The sequence below is a fragment of the Cynocephalus volans genome, chromosome 11, assembly GCF_027409185.1.
Source record: "Cynocephalus volans isolate mCynVol1 chromosome 11, mCynVol1.pri, whole genome shotgun sequence".
NCBI lineage: Eukaryota > Metazoa > Chordata > Mammalia > Dermoptera > Cynocephalidae > Cynocephalus > Cynocephalus volans.
This window is the reverse complement of record NC_084470.1, coordinates 28,366,569-28,389,455: the sequence shown is the minus strand read 5'-3', so window position 1 is coordinate 28,389,455 and position 22,887 is coordinate 28,366,569. Positions and strand designations below refer to the sequence as shown.

The following is a 22,887-nucleotide window of genomic DNA, read 5'->3' as shown; positions in this document are numbered from 1 at the left end:
GTTAGGCAAATTTCTGAGAGATGGGACTCAGGACCCCAGAAGTGACAAGTGGATTCAGTGTTCCCAGATTATACCAACCTCCTCTAGCCCTTCTCTGTCTAAACTCTCACTTGGTCTTTGCCATTTTGTAATATGAATTTTCAATTTAATCTTTATGGCACTTCAAGGTATGGACTGAATAGCAGGAGTCCTGGATTCTAATTGTGGCTCTTTGAATGGATTTACATGAGTTACTTTGCGTTTCCAGGTCTTATTTCCCTTTTCTGTGAGATGGATGAATTGGATTCCTTATTCTATAATTGTGCTGTCCAAGACAGTGGCCACTAGCCACATGTGACTGTTTAATTAAAATAAATTAAAATTCAGTAAAATGTAAAACTCAGTTTCTCAGTCATGCTAGGGACATTTCAAAGTTTCAATTGTCACATGACCTAGCAGCTACCATATATCATTGCATAGTCTCATAGGATTATTTCTGGCTCAAAAATTTTGATTCCCTTATTTGTTTCATTAATGTTTAAGATTTCCATCCTTGGAAGTGCTGTCTCCTCCCTTCCACCATTGTTCCTCTTTTCCTCTATTTCTTTCTTCCTTAGATATTTTTTGGATGTCTGCTCTATGCTAGATGCTTCCATGGTGAACAAACATACAAAAGATATGGTTATCTGTTTTCATGGAGCTCAGAGTCTAGTTTGGAAAACTGCCATTAATTAAACAAGCACACTAATGAATGTTGCATTACAAACCAAGATGAAAAAACACAATTCTATGGGAATTTACCCACCTCCCACCCCCCAAAAAAGAAAGGGAAACTTTGAGGGAACAGCATGTTAAAGCCTAGTGGCAAGTGGAGTTGGAGACACTGGGATAGGAAAACTGGAACACGGAACAAGATGGACAGGGCAGAGGTGAGGCTTCAGGGACAATGCAGAGCCAGCCCAGGTACAGGACTGAGGTGAGCCTTCTGGGACAGTACGGGGCCAGCCCAGGTGGACAGGGCAGAGGTGAAGCTTCAGGGACAGTGCAGGGCCAGCCCAGGTGGACAGGGCAGAGGCGAGGCTTCAGGGACAGTGCACGGCCAGCCCCGGTGGACGGAGCAGAGGTGAGGCTTCACAGGTAGTGCAGGACCAGCCTAAGTAGACAGGGCAGAGGTGAGGCTTTGGGGACAGTGCATGGCCAGCCCAGGTGGACAGGGCAGAGGTGAGGCTTTGGGGACAGTGCAGGACCAGCCCAGGTTAGTATTTAATCCTTCTGGCATAAAACCAAGTTCAAGATAGGTTTAACCAGTGTGGGATAATTACCCTTTGTTTTTTCAGCTACTTTAAACTAAAACCATCTTTAGCCGGTTTCTGCTTTTGTTTCTCCTCTCATCACTAATTCATGTTCTCCCTCCACCATCACAGATAATCAAATTGGAGGTGTGGGTTGGGGGAAGAAATTATGATTATGGTGGTTGCTGAGAAATAGATCAAGCACAATCATCTCTTCTTTTTCTTTACAAAGCACTGTGCTTAGTCCACATTGTGCTTCTTGCCACAGAAAAGAAAAGTTTGAGTTGGTAGAGACCAGGTCATCTGGTAAATTCAATCTGAGAACCAGTGGGATTAGAGATTTGCTGAAGTCCTTCTGCATCTTGTGTCTAATCCCTTCCATGCTGGAGGCCAAGCTGGGCCCAGGTGGGTACCAGCAGGTCTGGCCACTATAAAGATTGTGGTTAACAGGACTAGAGCTGGGTTTGGGGAGAAGTAGTTGTACAGTGCAGCCTTCAGTTCAGGGAGCCAAAGGGCAAATGTAAGCCACACCCATGGGAATGCCAAGTATCAAACTAGAAAGGGCTGATGGTGGCCAGAGACTGCAGAGGTCAAAGCTGGAAGCTGTTGTCTTAGGTGTGGTTCCCTGGAAGAAGAGTCTGGGACTGGGATTTGTGTCCATGTGTTATTCTGAGGGAGCGCTCTTTAGGACAAATCTGTAAGGGTGTGAGAGAAGTGGGATGGAGTAGGAGGAGAAGGAAAGCAAGGCTGTAGCTGCAGGTAAAATCGAGCCTTGGCTTGAGTCGTGGGTGGTGATGGAGCTCAGATAGCACCATATAGTTATTTCACATAGGCAAGGGGGCCAGGCGTCTTCTGTGCTTCCATGTCCATCAGACATTGGCCACCCAGGGTGGTGGTGGTGTAACTTCCCAGAGGCGTACAGATGAGACCACCCCCTTCAGCCAAGGGCAGGTCTCTGGAGAAAGTCACAGACATGAGCAGTTAGCTGTATCACTTGAAGCAGCCGGGGGTAGGTGTGCCAGCAGTAAAGGAGATCTAGGTGGGTACCAACAGCATTCACTACTGGTAGAAAGCCAGGTTCTTTTGTTTTTGCTTTTTGGTGGCTGGCTGGTATGGAGATCTGAACACTTGACCAGAAGCTGGGTTCTTTTAATAAGTTCAGGGGATGAGTAGAGAGCCAAGATGAGGGATGGAATTGAAAGGTCAACTGTTTGTTAGAGTGGGGCAAAGGGTGGCAGGTGAGCAGAGCAGACGGTGGCCATGAGGCAGCAGAGGAACATGACGGTGTGCCTGGGCTGCATGCGTTTGGCGACCATCAGAGAGCTGTGCAGGCAGATCTGTAGGGTGCAGAGGCAATGAATTGGGAGAGATGGATTTCCAGCCAATAGCTGTCAATTTTGTAATGTTTTATCTTAAAGTGGCTCTCTTTCCCAGTCTGCAGGGAGGCCTCTGTGGGAGATGTCGTGTTTCTGGTGGACACCAGCATCAGCCCCCAACATGTCTGCAGTGTGCGCACCTCCCTGCACATCCTGGTAAACAGCTTCAGTGTCAGCAGAGAGACCATCTGTGTGGGTCTGGCCCAGTACAGCGATGCACCCCATTCAAAGTGCCTGCTTTCCACCTGTGACCACAAGGGTGATGTGCTGAGATATGTTCAGCGGTTTCAATTTAAGCCTGGGGGCAACAAGATGGGCCTGGCTCTGTAGTTCCTTCTAGATCACCACTTCCAGCAAACAGCGGGGAGCCAGGCAAGCTGAGGGGCACCTCAGGTTGCCATGGTGATCAACAGTGGCCCAGCCGAGGACCATGTCCGTGAACCTGTGGAGGCATTTTGGACGACAGGCATACTGCTTTATGCTGTTGGCACCAGAGATGCAGTTTGGCAGAGCTCAGGGAGATTGTGAGTAGTCCCAAGGAGAAGTTCGCCTTCGCCTTCTTTGTTTCCAGCTTCTCTGGTCTGAGCAGTCTCCCCTGGAAGCTGTGGCAGGAGCTCTGTGATACTTTGGCAAAGTCAGCTCAACCTGCTGACCAGTCTCTCCAGGTACAAAGGCCTCTCCCTTCTTATTCCCGATCCGCAAGTCACAGAACTCCGAGCTTTATCTCTATTTCATCCTTCCCACCATCCTTCTTCTTTTCCATATGTGTGCAGGTTTAGTTTTGAAATTAAAATTTCACTAAACCATCTTTATTCTGTGCTCCTCTTCAACCGTTGACCAAACACTTATCAGCTCTTTTTATAAATGTGGATGGCCTTAGGCTGGTTCCATACACTAATGGAGTATGAGTCCATTTTTGAAGGAAGGACTATTTGCTCCTAGAATGATATCATTATTCCTAGATTAACTTAGTCGTATTGCCTGGATGGAGAGCAGAGGAGGGAAGAGGAGCTGTACATCCCCTAGGAAATTTGTTTCTTTTACTGCCGGCATGTTAGTATAATGTACTGGTACAGAGGATACATTTAGGGAAAAGAAAGATCTGGGTTCAAATCCCAGTTCTCCACTTTCTAACCCTGTCACCTTGAACATGACATGTTACCTCTTTGAATCTAAATTTTCTTCTGAGTATAATAGTACCTGCCTCAGAGAGTTGTTGAAAGCATCAAACAAAATTGTGCAAGTAAAGTGTTTGGCACAGCGCCTAGCCAACCAGAAGGGCCATAAGCATTACCTGTTAGGACCTGTCATTACCTGTGATGATGATGCCCCATCATCAACCTTGTACTTCTTTTGGTGGTGATGCATAAACTGGTGAAAAATCTATACAAATTAATTACACATTTCCATAGTAAAGCACACAACCTTGAGCAGAGAAAGAAAAGATTGCTTGTGGCCTCCACGAAAACCCACAAGTGAATAGAGGCTTCATGGCTTATTCATTATTTTGTATTTCTATATGGGATAGGTGAACTGGAAGAAACACTAAAATGTTTTATCCACTGATGCAGCAGGTAGTAGTATTGCATTTGTATGGCCAAATGAATATTCTCTGCCTTTGTGTAGCACTTCAAGGTTTACAAAGAGGTTTTATATACGTAATAGTAGCAACTACCCATTTGCTTGGGGCTATATATTTTCAAAACTTGTTTGCATTGCTTATCTGACTGATCCATCATCTCAGCTTTGTTAGATACATAGGGTAATTCGTATTACCATTTGTATTTTTCAGGAAAATACAAATTTGTATTTTGAAAAAAATATTTTTATTTTGAAGAAACTGAGGCCAAAGTTACCACAGGTAGATGGCAGAGCTAGGGACTTGACCCCAGGTGTTTTAGAACAGGCCCATTGCACTAGAGCAGGTGTGTTAGGTTGTGTTCCCCAGAAGCAGAGCCTGGGACAAGGATTTGGATACATGTGATTTGTTAAGGAAGAGCTCCTGGGAGTGATCAGTAAGGATGTGGGGTGTATAGGAAGAGAAGTCAAGGAATGTTAAGGAAGGGTGTGATCTCAAGCAAAAGTCCACAAAGAGTACTTTTAGCCTGATACTGCAGGGGAACTCAGAGTTGTCTTGACCCTGAATCTGAGTCAAGTCAGCATCTGGGCTTTTATATATTGTGTGCAAAGCAGCTACAGTACCTGGCGGGAAGTCTTCCAAAGAGCAGTGCACAGAAATGGTAAAAAGGAATCCAAAAGGGCTTCGGCAGAGCACTGATATTGTCTGCTAGAATAGATTATCTTGTTTTATCCTCAAAACAACCCTGTGATAGTAAGAGGGCTGGTGTAAAGATTTCAGTGCTACAGAAAAGAAAATTAAGTCTCAAAGAAGGGAGTGATAAATAAGTCACAGGGCTACTAACTACAGAGCTGCAATGAGACACGTCAAAGAATATGGGACATATTCCAGCTTTCTGACCAGTACACCAACAGAGATGAGATTTCTTTATCAAAAGATGGGAGGCTGATGGCTTATTCCAATTGGAAAGAGCACAGTACCTTTCTCAGCATGCTGCTACATTTACAGAAGTGTTTTTCTTCTTAAAGAGATTTGAAAGACTGTCCAAGTGTATTTCAAGGTTGGCAGTATCAGAGCAGATCTGAAGCCTCGGAATATGATGAAATAGAGAAAAGGGAAGGCACAGGGGGATGTCACTTCTTTGAGCACACTGTCATTTAGGATGAGGACTGCTGAGTATAGGCTGCCTGTGGTTACCCTTCCTTTCTATATACCATTTGGCTCCATTGATTCTAAGCATTTTGAGAGAAGACTCAGTGACTCCATCCTTTTTATCTTCTCCCTTGCAGCTTGCAGAGAAGCAGCCCTGGCAGACATTGTTTTCCTAGTGGACAGCTCAACCAGCACTGGACTTCAGAACTTCCAGAAAGTCAAGAACTTCCTTTACTCCATTGTCTTGGAGCTTGACATCAGCAGTGACCAGGTCCAAGTGGGACTTACCCAATATAATGACAACATCTACCCAGCCTTTCAACTGGACCAGTACCCTCTGAAGAGTGTGGTCTTGGAGGAGATGCAGAATCCACCCTACTGCACGGGAGGCACAAACACGGGGAGTGCCCTGGAGTTTATCAGGACCAACTACTTGATTGAAGCAGCTGGCAGCAGGGCCATGGACAGGGTTCCTCAGATATTTATGGTGAGGAGTCAAATGATGAAGCCTGAGAGGCAGCTGACTGGTTGAAAGAAGATGGGGTTGTTGTGTATGTGGTAGGTGTCAATGTCCAGGATGTCCAGGAGTAGCAAAGCATAGCCAGTGAGCCATTTGAGAAGTTTCTCTTGAACACCGAAAACTTCAGTATCCTGTTTTGTGCTCAGCCGTGGAAGGTGGTAGGATAAAAGGTAAGAAGCTGGGTCAAAACCCACCATTCTAACCGTGCCACGTCACTACAGTATCAGCCAGCATACACTGGGTATATAGGAGGAGGGCAGGAGAAGGAATGTCCACCATCACTGGAGAAGCTGGGGAGACTTCGTAGAGGAAGGGACAACTGAGCTCTCCCTTCCAACAACTGGGGGCTGAAGGACAGATGGAGTACTCATGGGTAGAAAAGAAGGAAAGGAACACCCTATCACACAGTTCAGAGAAAACAGCATGGGTTTTGAAAGCCATCTTTTTTTTTTTTTTTTAATCCTGCCTTTGCCACTGTCTAGTTATGTGACCATGGATAAGCAGCTTCATTTCATTACTTCAATCTTCTTATCAGCACGATGAAGATAATACTTGCCTCGTAGAATGATTTATGAGGACTAAATCACATAAAGTGTATGCTATGGTTTGAATGTGTCCCCCAGAAGTTTATGTGTTGGAAACTTAATTGCTTCCTCTCTCTTGCTTTCTGTGGCCATGTGATCTGCTTGTACCTGCCAGCTGCCTGCCACTTTCTGCCATGAGTGGAAGCAGCCTGAGGCCCATGCCAGATGCAGCTGTCCCAGAATCGTAAGCCAAATAAACCTCTGTTCTTTATAAATTACCCAGTCTCAGGTATTTCTGTTATAGCAACACAAAACGGACTAATACATATACTATTATAATTTGTAATCCTAAATATGTTATTGTAGTAAGTAAAATACATCAGAATGCAACTTTTATACGTAAGTGTTGTCTTTATTGCTGTGTTCTCATGCTAAAGCCCTTCTTTCTGTCTTCGTTTGTTTATAGCATGTTCAAATGCTATCCTGGCTGACTTAGTATTCCTCATTGAGGATTTTAGCAGGGTTAGGCAAGCCAATTTCCAACAAGTTGTCAACTTTCTAAAGACCACTGTCAGCTCTCTAAGTATTCATCCTGATACTATGAGAATTGGCTTGGTCTTTTACAGTGAGGAAACACGGCTTGGATTTTCAATAGACACATTTCAGAATCCAGTCAAAATCTTGGAGCATTTGGACAAATTAACCTACCGAGAAAGAAGAGGAAGGGCAAAGACTGGCACTGCTTTGGATTTCCTAAGGGACAAGATTTGCATTCAGGAGAAGGGCAGCCGGTTCAACCAAGGTCTGCAGCAGATAGCTGTGGTCATCATGGAAGGCTTCTCCCAAGACAGTGTGTCCAGACCTGCTTCTTGGCTGTGTAGGGTGGGGGTCACCATCTATGCAGTGGGCACCCAGCATGCCTCAGAGAGTAAGGACCTGGAGGAAATAGCGTCATACCCTCTTTGGGAGCATGCCATCACCTTGGAATCCTTTTTGCAACTCTCTGTTGTGGGAAGAAAACTTACAAACCAGCTCTGCCCTGAGATTGTGGGCAAAAGAGCTTTCACTCATGGGATGAGCTATCCCCTTCAAGAAAGTAGGAGAGCCTTCCCAAATTTCATCTTTTTGAAGTCTTTACTCTGCTTGGTCCATATTCCCACCTCCTCTACCCCTCACCAAAGAAAAAATTTTGGAGTCAGTTCATAAGTAGAAATGCCAAGTTATAAATTCTTTACTTTGTCTTGATTCCAAACAGTGTAGAAGATCACTAAGTAAAAAGTGAACATTCCTCCCTCCTTCTGTCTTACCTTTTATCCGTTTCATTTTAATTTTTTTATTGATGCATACTTGATCATACATATTTTTCAGGGTACAGTGTAGACTACTATTATTTGTGTACAATACATGATGATCAAATCAATATTAATTGGCACATTAATTATTACAAGTTGTGATTATGTTTCATCTGTTTTAACAGTTTGATAAAGACACATGCATATCTACAGTAGAAGCTCTACAGAACTGAGTGTGGATCAATCAAATCTTAAGTCATTTAAAGCAGGAAACTACTGAAAAAAAGCTACAAGCATTCTGGAAATTTTAAAATTTTAACTTAAAACATATAAAGGATTATTAGTTTGCCAATCTGTTGGTGTAAGGACAAGGCTCCTTTGAATATGAACCCTGCTGATTAGACTTCTATGTATTTTCTTCATAAACCTCTGATAGTATATTATCTATAATTTTCAGTTTCAGTTTCTTTAAAGTGGGAAGAGAACTTAGCCACTTTGAAACAATTCGAGTACAGAAATCCTTGTTAATTTTTATGATCTCAAAAATTTAATCTTTTGTAGTTCCATCTAGTACATCAGCAACTTTTTTAAAAACAATTTGTCTTTATTGAATCTTTTCTAAGCAGTTAATATGGTTTTCATAGATGCAATAAACTTCTTTTACTCATCCTCGTATCTTATTGACTTGTATAATATTTGATTAATTGTGCCATTAGAATAACAAAACTATCACAAACTGGCCGGGGACAAAACTATCTCCATCTTGGTAAGCTTATTCTTGTACTGAGTGAAGCAGGATTTAGGGCACTCAGTGTTTTGTGGGAGCATCACTTGTATTTTACAGAGAGAAGGGAGAACATAATTTATCTCTGGAGAGTCACTTAAGTGGAAGTTGGTTAGAAAAGTTTCTACTGGGGCTGGCCCGTGGCTCACTCGGGGGAGGAGAGTGCGGTGCTGATAACACCAAGGCCCCGGGTTCAGATCCCATATACGGATGGCCGGTTCGCTCACTGGCTGAGCGTGGTGCTGACAACACCAAGTCAAGGGTTAGGATCCCCTTACCGGTCATCTTTAAAAAAAAAAAAAAAAAAGAAAAGTTTCTACTGGATATGCAGTTTTAAAAAACACCAGAAAAAAAACATAATGGCTAAGTATATGCACTTTGGAGTGAAAATGCCTAAATTTTAAATCCCAAATTTGCCACTTTCTGTCTGTTATAAATTTAATGCTATCCTTCACAAATATGTACAATCAATTATGTTTCAATAAGAGAATAAAAAAAGAAAAAGAATCACAAATCTCCCCCCAACATTTGTGTCTATCTACTTGTCTGTCTATTTTTGTCCACCCATGCTAGTATTTTTTAGATTCAAATTAGAATCATAGATTTAAATTAGAATCATTGAAATGTAGATAACTGACTTAAAAATTTAAGGCTCTGATTATATCATCAGGGGAAAAAAATCACTGAGCTTTTTAAAAATTAAAAGAACACTAAATGATCTTGTAATTTTTTTTGTTACTTGTGCTGAAATTTGAAATATCTAAGTAAATTTCCATTTTTCTCTTTGACCTGTACAAGGGTGCCTCAAAAAATTCATGGAAAAATACAATGAAAAGATAATACAAATCTTTCCATGAACTTTTTAAAGAGCCCTTGTATTTTTGGTCCCTTTCCTTGTTCTGGGAAAAAGAAACAAAATTCTTAAATATAAATTTTATTTCCTTGTACACTCCTTGCCTATATTCTGTAGGGAAGAATGAGAGAAAAGGAGCCCAGCTAATTCACCAACAGTGTGAAGAATTGAGAGTTGACTTTTTCCCAGTCTGCATAGCAGCTAAGAAGAAACCTGGAACCAGGAAAATCAGCCCAAAGTCTGGAGGAGTTAGGGGTGGGGGCAGCTTAGAGGTAAATAGGAGCTGTGATGATTATGCCAGAATTCTGTCCTGGATGACCACGATGATCGTAATATCTACCATGTATTGGTCATTTGCCATGTGTCACATACTCCACTAAGCACTTTATATGTGGAGCAGATGTGGGTGCTCAGCAGCAGCATCCAGACTATGAGAAATATTCTCTCTTTTGCTTTTTTGCCTCCAAATCTCCATCTGCTGAGATTGGCAAGAATGTACAGTGCCAGGAAATACTTAGGGCCCTCAGCTCCTGTAGACAATGCAAAGGCCTTGGGTTGTAGTGGAAGCCTCTTTTGGCCACTGCTACAAGGGGCTGACTACAGAGATGTTTCTTCCTGCACAGTTGTCCTTTGCTAGGACTCTAGGCAGGACTATAGGCATCTAACTGTCACCAATGGGGGCTGGCCCGTGGCTCACTCGGGAGAGTGCGGTGCTGATAACTGTCACCAATGGATGATGGCTTTCAGAAGTCTTAGTTTCTGCCTTATTTTTTCATAATTTTCTCTCTACTCTCTAGGATTGAACAAATTCTTGCCATTTGGGGTAGATCGCTCCTCTCTGTACCCTTCTAAGCTACGCTCCTTTCCAATGCATGCCCCTCTAGGGTAGGGTAGCCAGGTGAAATACAGTACACCCAATTATTTTTGAATTTCATTCAGATAAACAACACATTATTTTTTAGCATAAGTATGTCCCACATATGTATGGGCCTACGTCCTCCCAAATGAGAGCCTGAGCAGGGGAGCCCAACTCCCACCTCAGACCATTTCTCTTTCAGCCACGAGACATGAAAAGGCTGTTAATCCTTCCCTGGGTCAGGGGAATTCAGAGACAGAACACAAAGCTGGGCTGCTTTTATCATAAGGGGTGAGGAGAAATGCATGTTTCATTCTTTTGAGGAAGCTGCTAGGAGACAAGAATAAAACACTGGGTTATCTTAATCTTAAGTTCTTAATATTCAGCTGTGTTGTGTTTACACGATCATACTTAATCCTTACAATAAGCATATTGAGTAGGGGCTAAGATCCTCTTTTGACAAATTAAAAAATTGAGATGCAAAGAGGCCCAACCTGCTAATGAGTTGTAGAGTCTAGGCCTTAATATAAAGTGAGTCATTGAAGTAAGCCTCATTTAAAACACAAAGTTTTAACTTAATTTAAATCGAATATATTCAATCCAATAAAATTTTAGAAAATGTACTCTTCTGCCCATGTATTTGAAAAGTGTGACTTGCCTGGGAGGCAGGAATGATGGACATTGAGACAAGTCAGAGCTTCAAATGTGCTCTGGCTTTTACTTTTAGCTTTTTCTCAACTTCCCCATTTAAGAAGTGTTAAGTTATATTAATATCTTAAGTGGGTTCATCAGACACAGACTTTGATCAGAGATGAAGATTTGGATGCAAGTGATTTATCTGGTGTCAGAGGACACTGGTGGGCCATGGAGACTGAAGAGTGGGAAGGGAGGGCTGCCAGCTCGAAGTGAAGGGTGACCTAGAGGTTACTGCTGTAGGCAACTGGGGCCCAGTTCTGCTGGAGCTGCAGCGAAACCGTAGAGCTCACCTCAGCGTTGTTGTACACAAAGAGCACGGCAGCTGTGGTATTTACCCACCCACCCCTGCTAGTCCTTGGTTGGTGGCTGCTTCCAGACCCACTCCCAGGCATTCTGGTCTGCTCAGTGTGTAGGCTGATCATGGTCCTTACCAAAGAATAGCCTTAGGCAGAGTCACAGGTGCTTTGAAGGAACCATTGAGTGCTGAGGGAATATGGCTAGAGATTGGGATGAATAGCTTTGGCTACACACCATCTCAGACTCTGTTCTAATGTACTGTTGCTGCTTCTTATTGTGTAGCATGTGTGCAGATCGAAAAGGGAGACACTTCCTTATTGATGGATCTGGCAGTGTCAACCCAGAAGATTTTTCTTGACAGGAAGAGGTTCATGAATGAGGTGATAACAATTGGGCCCAACAGAATACAGTTTGGAGTCATTCAGTACTCAGACAAAATTAAAAGCAAATTTATCCTCAGCCAGTGTGCCACTGTGGCAGAACTGAAGGTAGCCATTGGTGACACCCAGCAGGGGGGAGGTGGCACTGTAACAGGTGAGGCCTTGAATAACATGACTCAGATCTTTGCAGACACTGCCCAAGTCAACGTTGCTCAATATCTCATAGTCATTACTGATGGTAAGTCTTCGGATTCTGTGGCTGAGGCTGCAGAGGGAGTGACGAGAGATGGAGTCATCATTTATGCTATTGGAGTAAGAGAGGCTAACACTACTGAGCTTAGGAAATAGCTACGGACAAGGTGTTTTCATGCATGAGTTTCAGTTTTTGAAGGTCATCCAGCAAGATGTGGTATGGGACGTCTGCTCCTCAGAGAGTAAGAAGTTTTTCCTTCAGTCTCTCTCCTTGCCACACGCCTTGCTCTAAGTACACATGTCTAATGTGTTTGAAAGACTTCATTCTCTAAGTGTGGATTCACTGGTTGGCAAATGTGTATTGGACACACTCAGAGTGGCCATGACTTAGAATAAACCAAGCCAGTAAAATTTTATTTATCATACAGCTCTGACTATTCTGAGACTGGGTTTCAGAAAATTTACTTCATTGACTTTCTTTTCCACCCCCTTTTAAAATATGTTCATTTTGTGTATATGCCACTTCAGACTGTCTGTGGGGACTTGTAATTAATTGGTTTCAGACTTTTAATGAATGTTCTGTTCTTTTTTCCCCAGCCTGTAAGCATAGAAAGCTGACATTATCTTCCTGATAGATGGTTCAGAATCTGTCTCTCCAAAAGACTTTAAAAAGATGAAGGGATTCATGGAGAGAATGGTGAACCAATACACTATTGCTGCTGATGAAATTCAGATTGATCTTTTGCAGTTCAGCTCAACCCCCCAGGAAGAATTCAGACTCAACAAATACTCCTCAAAGGTGGACATTTGCAGTGCCCTCTAGGATGTCCAGCAAATGAACTATGGCACCCACACTGGGAAAGCCCTGAATTTCACTCCTGCTGTTTTTTGACAGTTCAAGAGGAGGGAGACCAAGTGTTCATCAATACTTGATTGTGCTCACTGATGCAGTTGCCCCAAATAATGTAGCCACACCGGCCAAGGCCTTCAGGGACAGAAACATAATTATTTTTGCCACTGGGGTAGGAAAAGCTAAAAACTCTCAGCTTTTGGAGATTACTAATGACCAGGGCAAAGTGTACTGTGAAATAAATTTTGAGTATCTGCAGGACCTGGAGAAGGAATTTCTTTATAAGGTCTGCAATCCACAAGGTGAGTGACAGAGAATCTGTTATTTGATCAACAAGCCCATTGCAGGTGTCAGGGAACATGTTAGGTCTCTTAATAAAATAAGACTCTGATCCTTCCAGCTGGGCAAGGAGGGAAGGGAGAGATCACGCTGGAGGGCCTGAACTCCTGACACTGTGGTTAACTTTTCCCTGGGGACTCTTTTCATCATGTCCATGGTTGTTACCACCTTGACCTCTGGAAGCCTGAACCTTCTCAGAACTCTGTCTCTATAAAGTTCTCGCAACTCTTCCTTTTATTTCTTGCAGCGTAGACAAAACCAGACTGGAATGTGTAAACACAACTAAGTGGAGATTTGGGCATGCCAAAAGGGAAATAGAAGCAGAAAATAATATCAGTAAGATAGTCTCTCTTATGAACCAGATTACACTGTCTTTTCTATGAGGCTCTGTACGGGAGTCTCTTCACTTTGTTGTCAATCTGCTTGCATATGACTGAGGTCATCCTCAATCCCATTTTGTCTCCTCAAGCTTTTATCCCAAACAGGAAGGCCCAGAGACAGGGGTTCCTCGTCCTGACAGTCTGGGTCTGCTCTTCTGCTCTTTTTTCCCCAAGACTTGCCTTTCATGGGGTGATTGGCCCAGAGAATGTCTTCATGGAAGACCTCACCTCCTACCCATACAGGGTGAGATTCTACAACACAGCAGCATTATCATCAGAATAGCTAACCTTTAAATTGCATGTGTGTGTTTTGGTGCTAGGGACTGTTCCAAGGTCTTTTATATATTAAAACATTTAATTTTAATATAACCCCATGACATATATATGATTTTACAGATGAGGAAACCAAGGCACAACAAAATTGGGATATTTGTCCTGAACTAATAGCAGAGTTGAGATTTGAAATTGAGGCAATCTGGTTCTAGAATCTGTGTACTAAATACTGTAGTATACTCTCTTGTCAAACTTAAATATGCATTTGAATCATCTAGGAATCTTGCTAACATGCAGATTCTGATTTAGCAGGTCAGATGTGGGGTTCTGAATTTCTAATTCAGGTGTTGTAGATTCTCCTGGTCCTCAGATCACACTTAGAGTAGGAGGGTTGTATAATACAGTATAGTGAAGCATAATGAAGTATAACACAGTATAGTCTAGTAAAGGATAGTACAGAATAGCATAGCATGGCACAGCATGGCATAGTGTATTATAGTATGGTATGATATAGTATAGCATAGTGTGGTATGGCATAGTATAGATTGTCATTGAATGGTATAATATGGTATAACATAGTATAATATAGTGTAGTATAGAATCATATTGAAGAGTATGTAATGGGGCCCATAAAGCTCATATTCCTTCAAGAGATCCTATGTATACAGGAGATCATTTTGTTATTATGTCCCTAAATACATATTCATTTAATTTGATCTAGGAGTTTTTTGTAGTTTTATGCTGAAAAGGGGAGAAATGCTACTTGCCTCTGTGCTCTTACTTATCTATGCCTCTTGACAAAGTCCTGCAAACTTCAACTTTCTACTGGGAAGCGGAACATGGGCTTTAGATATTTATAAAGCACTTTCTCATCCTTTATCTTACTTAATTCTTCACAACAAGTCTGAGATAACAGCAGTATTTTTTAAAAACCCTCTTATCAGGATGTTTTTGCCTACAAGTAACTTAAGCAAGAAGAACACGTATTATCTCATCTAACTGGAACTCTAAAGGCAGAGCAGGCTCTAGGTGGGGCAATCAAGATTCCTATTTGGTTCTTCCATTATGTTCTTAGCACTGTTTCTAATGTGTTAGATGGTATACATTCATCTAATATTTAATCATAATTATAGCATCTCAACTTCTAGATGAGAAAAACAAAGCAAAGAAAGGTTAAGAAACATAGACGGGAAGTAGTGGAGGCAGGGTTTAAACCCCTTAGCAGTTTGGTGTCAAAAACCTGTGCACTAACCATTATATATGTGTACAAAGCCTCTTTGCAAGAAGCTGAAGCCTAACTTGGGCCAGGCTTTATTTTGGAGGATGAGGCCTAATTTTGGAAGACTATGATGATGTCCTTGTATCCCATCAAATCTTTAAAGTTCAATTTTCTAGAACATTACATTAATGCCTTTGCTTATACTGTCTAAAGAATATCACTACTTTACAGTAGCCTAGATAAATGTGGACATCATTTGAAGGGAATGTGTGTATGCAATTATTTTTAAAATAAGCATGGATTATGGGATGTCCTGCATTAAGTAGTTCAGGTTCTTTAGGCATCAAAATCCTATTTTTTGTTTATGTGCAGGTAGGTGGTCATTATCCTGGGGATGAGAAGAGATAAAGGATTCTAGCATCTCTTTTTGGTTCGTTTTTCACCTCCTAGTAAATTAGGATTTATGTTCATCTTCGGCTTTTGTGTTTAACTTTTTTGATGAAATTAGCTAGACACTTTAATAATGGATGGAACCTAATTAATTATAGAATTCTAAAATTATAAAGCTGAAAAAGGCCGTAGAGATTACTCAGCAAGGTTCAACTTTCTCCATTGACAGGGAAATAAATTGCTCCTTGCATTTGTCAATTACAGAATAAAACCAGCTGAAAATGTTCCTGGGGAAAATGTAAATTAGAAATATTGGAATAATATACTATACTGCAAAAGGGAAATTTCTTTTTTCTGAAATTAGATCCAGTATAGAAATGGGATTTACATCTGTGAAAGCTCCTTTTTATGATTTTGAATCAGAGATTTAAAAAACAAAACAAAACCAAGCTGTTTTATATGAAAGGAGGAGAAGAAGGCATTTTTCAGAGACATATTTGACCAGTTAGCATGGAGTATGATATTCGGGAGATTGAACACTCATGGCTTAGCCCTTGATCTCAGGTCCTTGAAAAACTTTAAGCTACTGTCTATGACGTTTTCCACTGGTGATTGGTCTACTACTTATTTATTTTCCCCAGAATTGTGCCTTCAAATCTGCAGTTTTGTTTTTATTGATTCTGAGCCAAATATGCCACTGTGTGATGGTCTGAGGAGAAGATGTCCACATGTCCTGGCTTGCCTTGGACAGTCCTAAGTGATGCTTGTTGCCCAGAGTAATTAATAATAGTGTCCCTTTTATGGCTGATGTTGCATTTTAATGTGTTTGTGACCACCAACTTTTTCATCCTCAGTGGAATTTTGTGGATGGTCCTATATACATGCATACCTGTGAGTGTGTGGGAATAACCTGAAAGATCAATGGGCCTTCAAATTCTAGATACTGCCTTCTCAGGAAGGCTTAAACATTTTCAGGCAGAAGATACAGAAAATTGGGGGTGATTTGCAGTCCTGACATTTTCTAATATGCTCCCACAGCCCTGAAACAAGGTATGTGCATGGGTGGTGATGAAGGAACACAACTTCCAGGGGAGAAGGAAATAGTTACAGCTATTGCTGAAAGAGACTTTAAGCTCACTTGTATTCCCTTCTTCATTCATTTGTCAAACATTTAATGAGCATTGGGAAAATAAAATGACATAGTCCCTACAATCCAGGAATCCTTGTTTAGTGGAGAAGAAGGCCAAGTAAAGTAACAATGAGCAGGCAAGGACATGTAATAACTTAACCTGAGAGGGTGAGGACAAGAATCAGAGTGTGCTTGGGTGGGGGGTGGGACAGGCACTTAAGTCGCTACTTGAAGGACATGTACAAATCAACCAGATTGGGATCTGGGAATGGGAAAAGACACACAGGTAGAGGAAATAGGATCTGCAGAGGCATAGAGGTGTGAAACAGTATGCATCGTATCAGTTAGCTGTGTAACAAATGGTTCTAAAACTTCAACAATCACCATTATTTTAGTTTATACCTTCGTGGGTTGGTTGGGGGTTCTTATTTCTGGGCTGGCTCGTCTGGTATCTTCTGGGCTTAGTTATGCATCTGTTGATAAATAATTTTATTTCATTTTCCACCTTCAAAGGATGTGACAAAGATAGGTCTGTAGAAATTGATATCTCAGCTCCCTCAAAGCAAGTTCAGCAGAAGCTTCAAAGGTTCCTTCCAGAGCTGATGCAACAGTTGGCCTTGCTTTCCAACATTCTTGGTCAGATCAACCCAAGTTTCCACTACTTGGTTCCTGCTCAAATGGCCAGCTTATCTTTGATTCAGGCTTTCAGAAATGCAGTGATCAGATCATCCAAAAGTTTTTGGTTCATTAGGCTTCCACAAATAACTATATGGATGTGAACTTCTTACAGTCCCTGGAAGATAATGCTATGTACCTCCCTTCTGCTAAAGTGAAGATAATAATTGCTGAGAAACCATGTTATAGAGCCATCAGGCAGGGTAGGATGGATAAGGCTTTTGTGACTGAGGCCAACTAAACTATTCTTCACTGGAGATCCTACATAAAGGAAAATCTTACTCTTACCCAGTGAGAATGAGTAAGAGATGTGTTTTCATTCAACAAGAAATATTTATGAAGCCCTAGAGGCTCTGTGCTAAATGATGCCAGTAGGGATAAAAGAATGAAGTCCCTGCCCTCAAGTTGCCCACAGTTCAGTGATCCAGATTCTTCCATGGCACAAATTCATTCCAAAGGCAACTTGGAAGATGTTTGAAGACTCCTTAGCTTTTTATGGTCACTCATCGCCATGTGGAGTCGGCTTGTTATTTTTCCAGTCAGCACCTTGAACTGTCTATAGTGACAGTGAGTGACACAATAGGGCAGCCCACCCCTAAAGCCCCTTCCTCCCTTCCTGCTGCCTCTGAACCAAATACCCACAAAAGTCCACAGAGATGGAAGGAAACATTTCATGGGATGTTTATTAGGAAATGTTGTCCCCAAACTTTGTAACTTATATTTAGTTTTTCCTTCAATCATGCATCCAATGGATTTATTGACTAATACCATTTATGTTTTAAATTAAAAATTTCTATGAGTATATGAAACACATTTGGTTATTGAAAATGCATTACAAACATATAACAGGATATAACAACCACCCCCCACATCTCTTTCTCTCTCTCTTTCCACATGTGTATGCATGTGTGCACGCATGCATGCGCGCACACACACACACACACACACACACACACACGAAAACCTCTGTTAACATTTTGGCTTACAGTTTTGGAGGATGGGAAGTCCAAAGTCCAGAGAACACATCTTATGAGAGCCTTGTTGGTAGGTAGTGACTCTTCACAGTAAAGCAGGGTATCACATGGCAGATGGCAGAAGCAGAGAAAGAGAGCTAACTCCTTACTGCCTCCCCTTTCAAAGCCCTCACAACCAAGCCCACAACCACCACCACTGTTAAACTATCAACTTATTAATCCATTTACTAGGACATGGTCCTCATAATCTAATCACCTCTTCAATGCCCCACCTTTCAATCACCATAGTAGGATTTCCTGCCCTCTTAACACTGTAACAGTGGGGATCAAGCCTCAGTGAGTTTGGGGGGACATCCAATCTACAGAATATATACTGTGGAATGATTATCACAATCAAGTCAGTTAACACATCCCTCACCTCACATGGTGACCTTTTGTGTATGTGTGTGTGGTGAAAACATTTAAGATCTAATCTCAGCAAATTTCGAGTATATAATACAGCATTATTAACTATAGTCACCCTGCTGTACATTAGATCCACAGAACTTATTCACTTATAACTGAAAATCTGTACCCTTCAATCAACATCTCTCCATTTTCCTGACCCCTCAACCTTTACTCTCTTAAAAATTATTGAGGATCTTGAAGAGCTTTATTTATGTGGCTTCTATTGATATTTACCATATTTAATACTAAAACTGGGAAAATTAAAAATTATTTGTTTATTTTCTATTTCAAAATAACAAAAATAAAACCACTATATGTTAATGTAAATGAACTATTCCTTTATGAAAAATAACTATATTTCCCAAAACAAAAAATATCAGAAGAGTGGCATTGTTTTACTTATTTAGCTTATGAGAAGACAGGTGATTTCAGATTTATCTGCTTCTGTATTCAGCCTGTTGTGATAGCACTTTCTATGTGGCCTCAAAAACTCTACCAATATACTTGGGAGAAAAAAAAAAGAGTAAAAAAAAAATAACATTTTAGTGTAATTGGGAAAATAATTTTAACTTTGTGACTCTCCTGAAAGGGTCTTGGGAGCATGAGGGGTCCTTGGATCGCATTTTTTGAACCACTGGTATACAAGCATTCATGTTCTCATTGCTCCACTTAGAGTGGCACATTGTTTTACTGAGCATTTAGGGTTCTGAACTTGGAAAATAATCAGAAATTAGAGTGAAATGCCCTTGCTGAGATTTATGTAAGCTGATCCATATCTTTGATTCATTTATTGGAGAATTGCTCAACTTTTCTCTTTCCTTTTCCTTACTAAGCATAGCTTTAGATGGTAGAAATACATTCAGGGATGTGAATTGTGGATTTTCATTGTGTTGTTTAAAAGTAGTGAAAATACTCCTTCTTGTTTTGGTGATGTTTTAAAATGTCTTGTTAAGTGTTATTTTATTTTTTCTGCTTGACCTGTGGTTCAATGAGCCCGGCCAAAGTTAGGAGGATGACTTAAGGTCTATCCAACCCATTAAGATCATTGACTCCACTTTCAGACAAACAGGATATACAAGTCCTTGTCTGTCTAGAGTGGGATATAGTTTTGTCCCCCTTCTCTGCTGTCTTAATATCATAAAACCAAGATACTTTATAAAGACTCGTTAGTGCAGAGTTAGTAATATAATGCAAGTGACATATACAATTAAAAATTTTATAGAAGCCACCTTAAAGTAAAAAGAAATAAGTGAAGTTAATTTTAACAATACATTTTATTTAGTCCAATATTTCAAAAATGTCATTTCAACATCTAATTAATGTAAAAATTAATGAGATATCTTGCTTTTTAAAGCATATTATCTTTGAAATCTGGTATCTTACACTTAATGACACGTCTCCATTTGGACCACACACATTACAAGTGCTCAATAGCTTCTGTGGCTAGTGGCTACTGTACAAGTACTCTACTACTAGAGCAGCTCTAGTGGGTCTCATTTTCTTTCTAATGCATTTCTCACAAGAAAAGGTGACTTCACGACTTTCCCTTTTCATTTCCCTGAAAAGTAGGTCAGATTGGTCTGGTCAATGGCAGAGATATCTCTGTGCAGATGGAACAGTTTCAGAGTTGGGCCCATACATCTGTAGGTTCACGTTGAAAGTGTATAAAGACAAATAACTAATCATTGTTCCAGTTATCTATTACTAACTGCTCCCCTCCTCTGCTTCCTGCAAAAAAACTAAAACCAAAACCAAAACCAAAACAAAAACAAAAGAGCTCACAACATAGTGGTTTAAAATAACAATCATTTTATTATGTTCAAGGACTCATGGGGAAAAGAAAAGGGAAGAAGAGCCAGGAGGTTCTGCCCTCCATGTCTGGGATCTTAGCTGGGTTGACTAGAAAGTCTGGGGCTGCAGAAACTGGGGCCAGAGGACCTAGTGCAAAGATAGCTTCTTCTCTCACATATCTGTCTGGTGCCTCATACGAGCTGGAATTGCAGCAGCTGGGTCTGAGAGGGAGCATCCTGAGAAGGAAGATCTGCCCCACAAGTGAGCATTCCAAGAGGCAAATGCTAAAGCTGCAAGGCTTCTGACTGAGCCTCTGAAGCCCAGCAGAAGCATGCCTGTCTCGTTCTGTTGGTTGTAAGGCAGTCACCAAGTCCAGACCAGGTTCAAGGGGAGGGGGATTAGAGTCCTCCTCTGGGTGGCAAGGCCATAGAACATGTGGGATGGGAGATATTGTCCAGTTTTGGAAAATACTATCTGCCAGACTCATGAATTCTGTATATATTTTTTTTTTTTTATTTTTTTTATTTTATTTTGTCGATATACATTGTAGCTGATTAATGCTCCCCATCACCAAAACCTCCCTCCCTTCTCCCTCCCCCCCTCCCCCCCAACCATGTCCTTTCTGTTTGTTTGTTGTATCAACTTCAAATAATTGTGGTTGTTATATCTTCTTCCCCCCCCCCCCCGGTTTGTGTGTGTATGTGTGTATGTGTGTGTGTGAATTTATATATTAATTTTTAGCTCCCTCCAATAAGTGAGAACATGTGGTATTTCTCTTTCTGTGCCTGACTTGTTTCACTTAATATAATTCTCTCGAGGTCCATCCATGTTGTTGCAAATGGCAGTATTTCATTCGTTTTTATAGCTGAGTAGTATTCCATTGTGTAGATGTACCACATTTTCCGTATCCACTCATCTGATGATGGGCATTTGGGCTGGTTCCAACTCTTGGCTATTGCAAAGAGTGCTGCGATGAACATTGGGGAACAGGTATACCTTCGACTTGATGATTTCCATTCCTCTGGGTATATTCCCAACAGTGGGATGGCTGGGTCGTATGGTAGATCTATTTGCAATTGTTTAAGGAACCTCCATACCATTTTCCATAGAGGCTGCACCATTTTGCAGTCCCACCAACAATGTATGAGAGTTCCTTTTTCTCCGCAGCCTCGCCAGCATTTATCGTTCATAGTCTTTTGGATTTTAGCCATCCTAACTGGGGTTAGATGGTATCTCAATGTGGTTTTGATTTGCATTTCCCGGATGCTGAGTGATATTGAACATTTTTTCATATGTCTGTTGGCCATTTGGATATCTTCCTTAGAGAAATGCCTACTTAGCTCTTTTGCCCATTTTTTAATTGGGTTGCTCGTTTTCTTCTTGTAAAGTTGTTTGAGTTCCTTATATATTCTGGATATTAATCCTTTGTCAGATGTATATTTTGCAAATATTTTCTCCCACTCTGTTGGTTGTCTTTTAACTCTTTTAATTGTTTCTTTTGCTGTGCAGAAGCTTTTTAGTTTGATATAATCCCATTTGTTTATTTTTCCTTTGGTTGCCCGTGCTTTTGGGGTCGTATTCATGAAGTCTGTACCCAGTCCTATTTCCTGAAGTGTTTCCCCTATGTTTTCTTTAAGAAGTTTTATTGTCTCAGGGTGTATATTTAAATCCTTAATCCATTTTGAGTTGATTTTAGTATATGGTGAGAGGTATGGATCTAGTTTCATTCTCCTGCATATCGATATCCAGTTATCCCAGCACCACTTGCTGAAGAGGCAGTCCCTTCCCCAGTGAATAGGCTTGGTGCCTTTGTCAAAGATCAGATGGCAGTAAGTGTGAGGGTTGATTTCTGGATTCTCTATTCTATTCCATTGGTCAGTGTGTCTGTTTTTATGCCAGTACCATACTGTTTTGGTTATTATAGCTTTGTAGTATAGCTTAAAGTCAGGTAGTGTTATGCCTCCAGCTTTATTTTTTTTGCTGAGCATTGCTTTGGCTATTCGTGGTCTTTTATTGTTCCATATAAATGTCTGAATAGTTTTTTCCATTTCTGAGAAAAATGTCTTTGGAATTTTGATGGGGATTGCATTGAATTTGTAGATCACTTTGGGTAGTATGGACATTTTCACTATGTTGATTCTTCCAATCCAAGAGCATGGGATATCTTTCCATCTTCTTGTATCCTCTCTAATTTCTCTCAGCAGTGGTTTGTAGTTCTCATTATAGAGATTTTTCACCTCCTTGGTTAACTCAATTCCTAAGTATTTTATTTTTTTGGTGGCTATTGTAAATGGGCAGGCTTTCTTGATTTCTCCTTCTGCATGTTCACTATTGGAGAAAAGAAATGCTACTGATTTTTGTGTGTTGATTTTGTATCCTGCTACTGTGCTGAAATCATTTATCAATTCCAACAGTTTTTTTGTAGAGGTTTTAGGCTGTTCGATATATAGGATCATGTCATCTGCAAACAGGGACAGTTTGACTTCATCTTTTCCAATCTGGATGCACTTTATTTCCTTCTCTTCTCTGATTGCTCTGGCTAGTACTTCCAACACTATGTTGAATAGGAGTGGTGAGAGTGGGCATCCTTGTCTAGTGCCTGTTCTTAAAGGAAAAGCTTTCAGCTTTTCCCCATTCAGGATGATATT

At 40.9% G+C, this 22,887-nt stretch overlaps 1 pseudogene; it reads left to right on the top strand.

Annotated features, from left to right (window-relative positions):
- The first annotated feature begins 2,549 nt into the window (after window positions 1-2,549).
- Window positions 2,550-22,887, top strand: part of LOC134390046 (collagen alpha-4(VI) chain-like) — an 82,475-nt pseudogene continuing 62,137 nt past the window's right edge.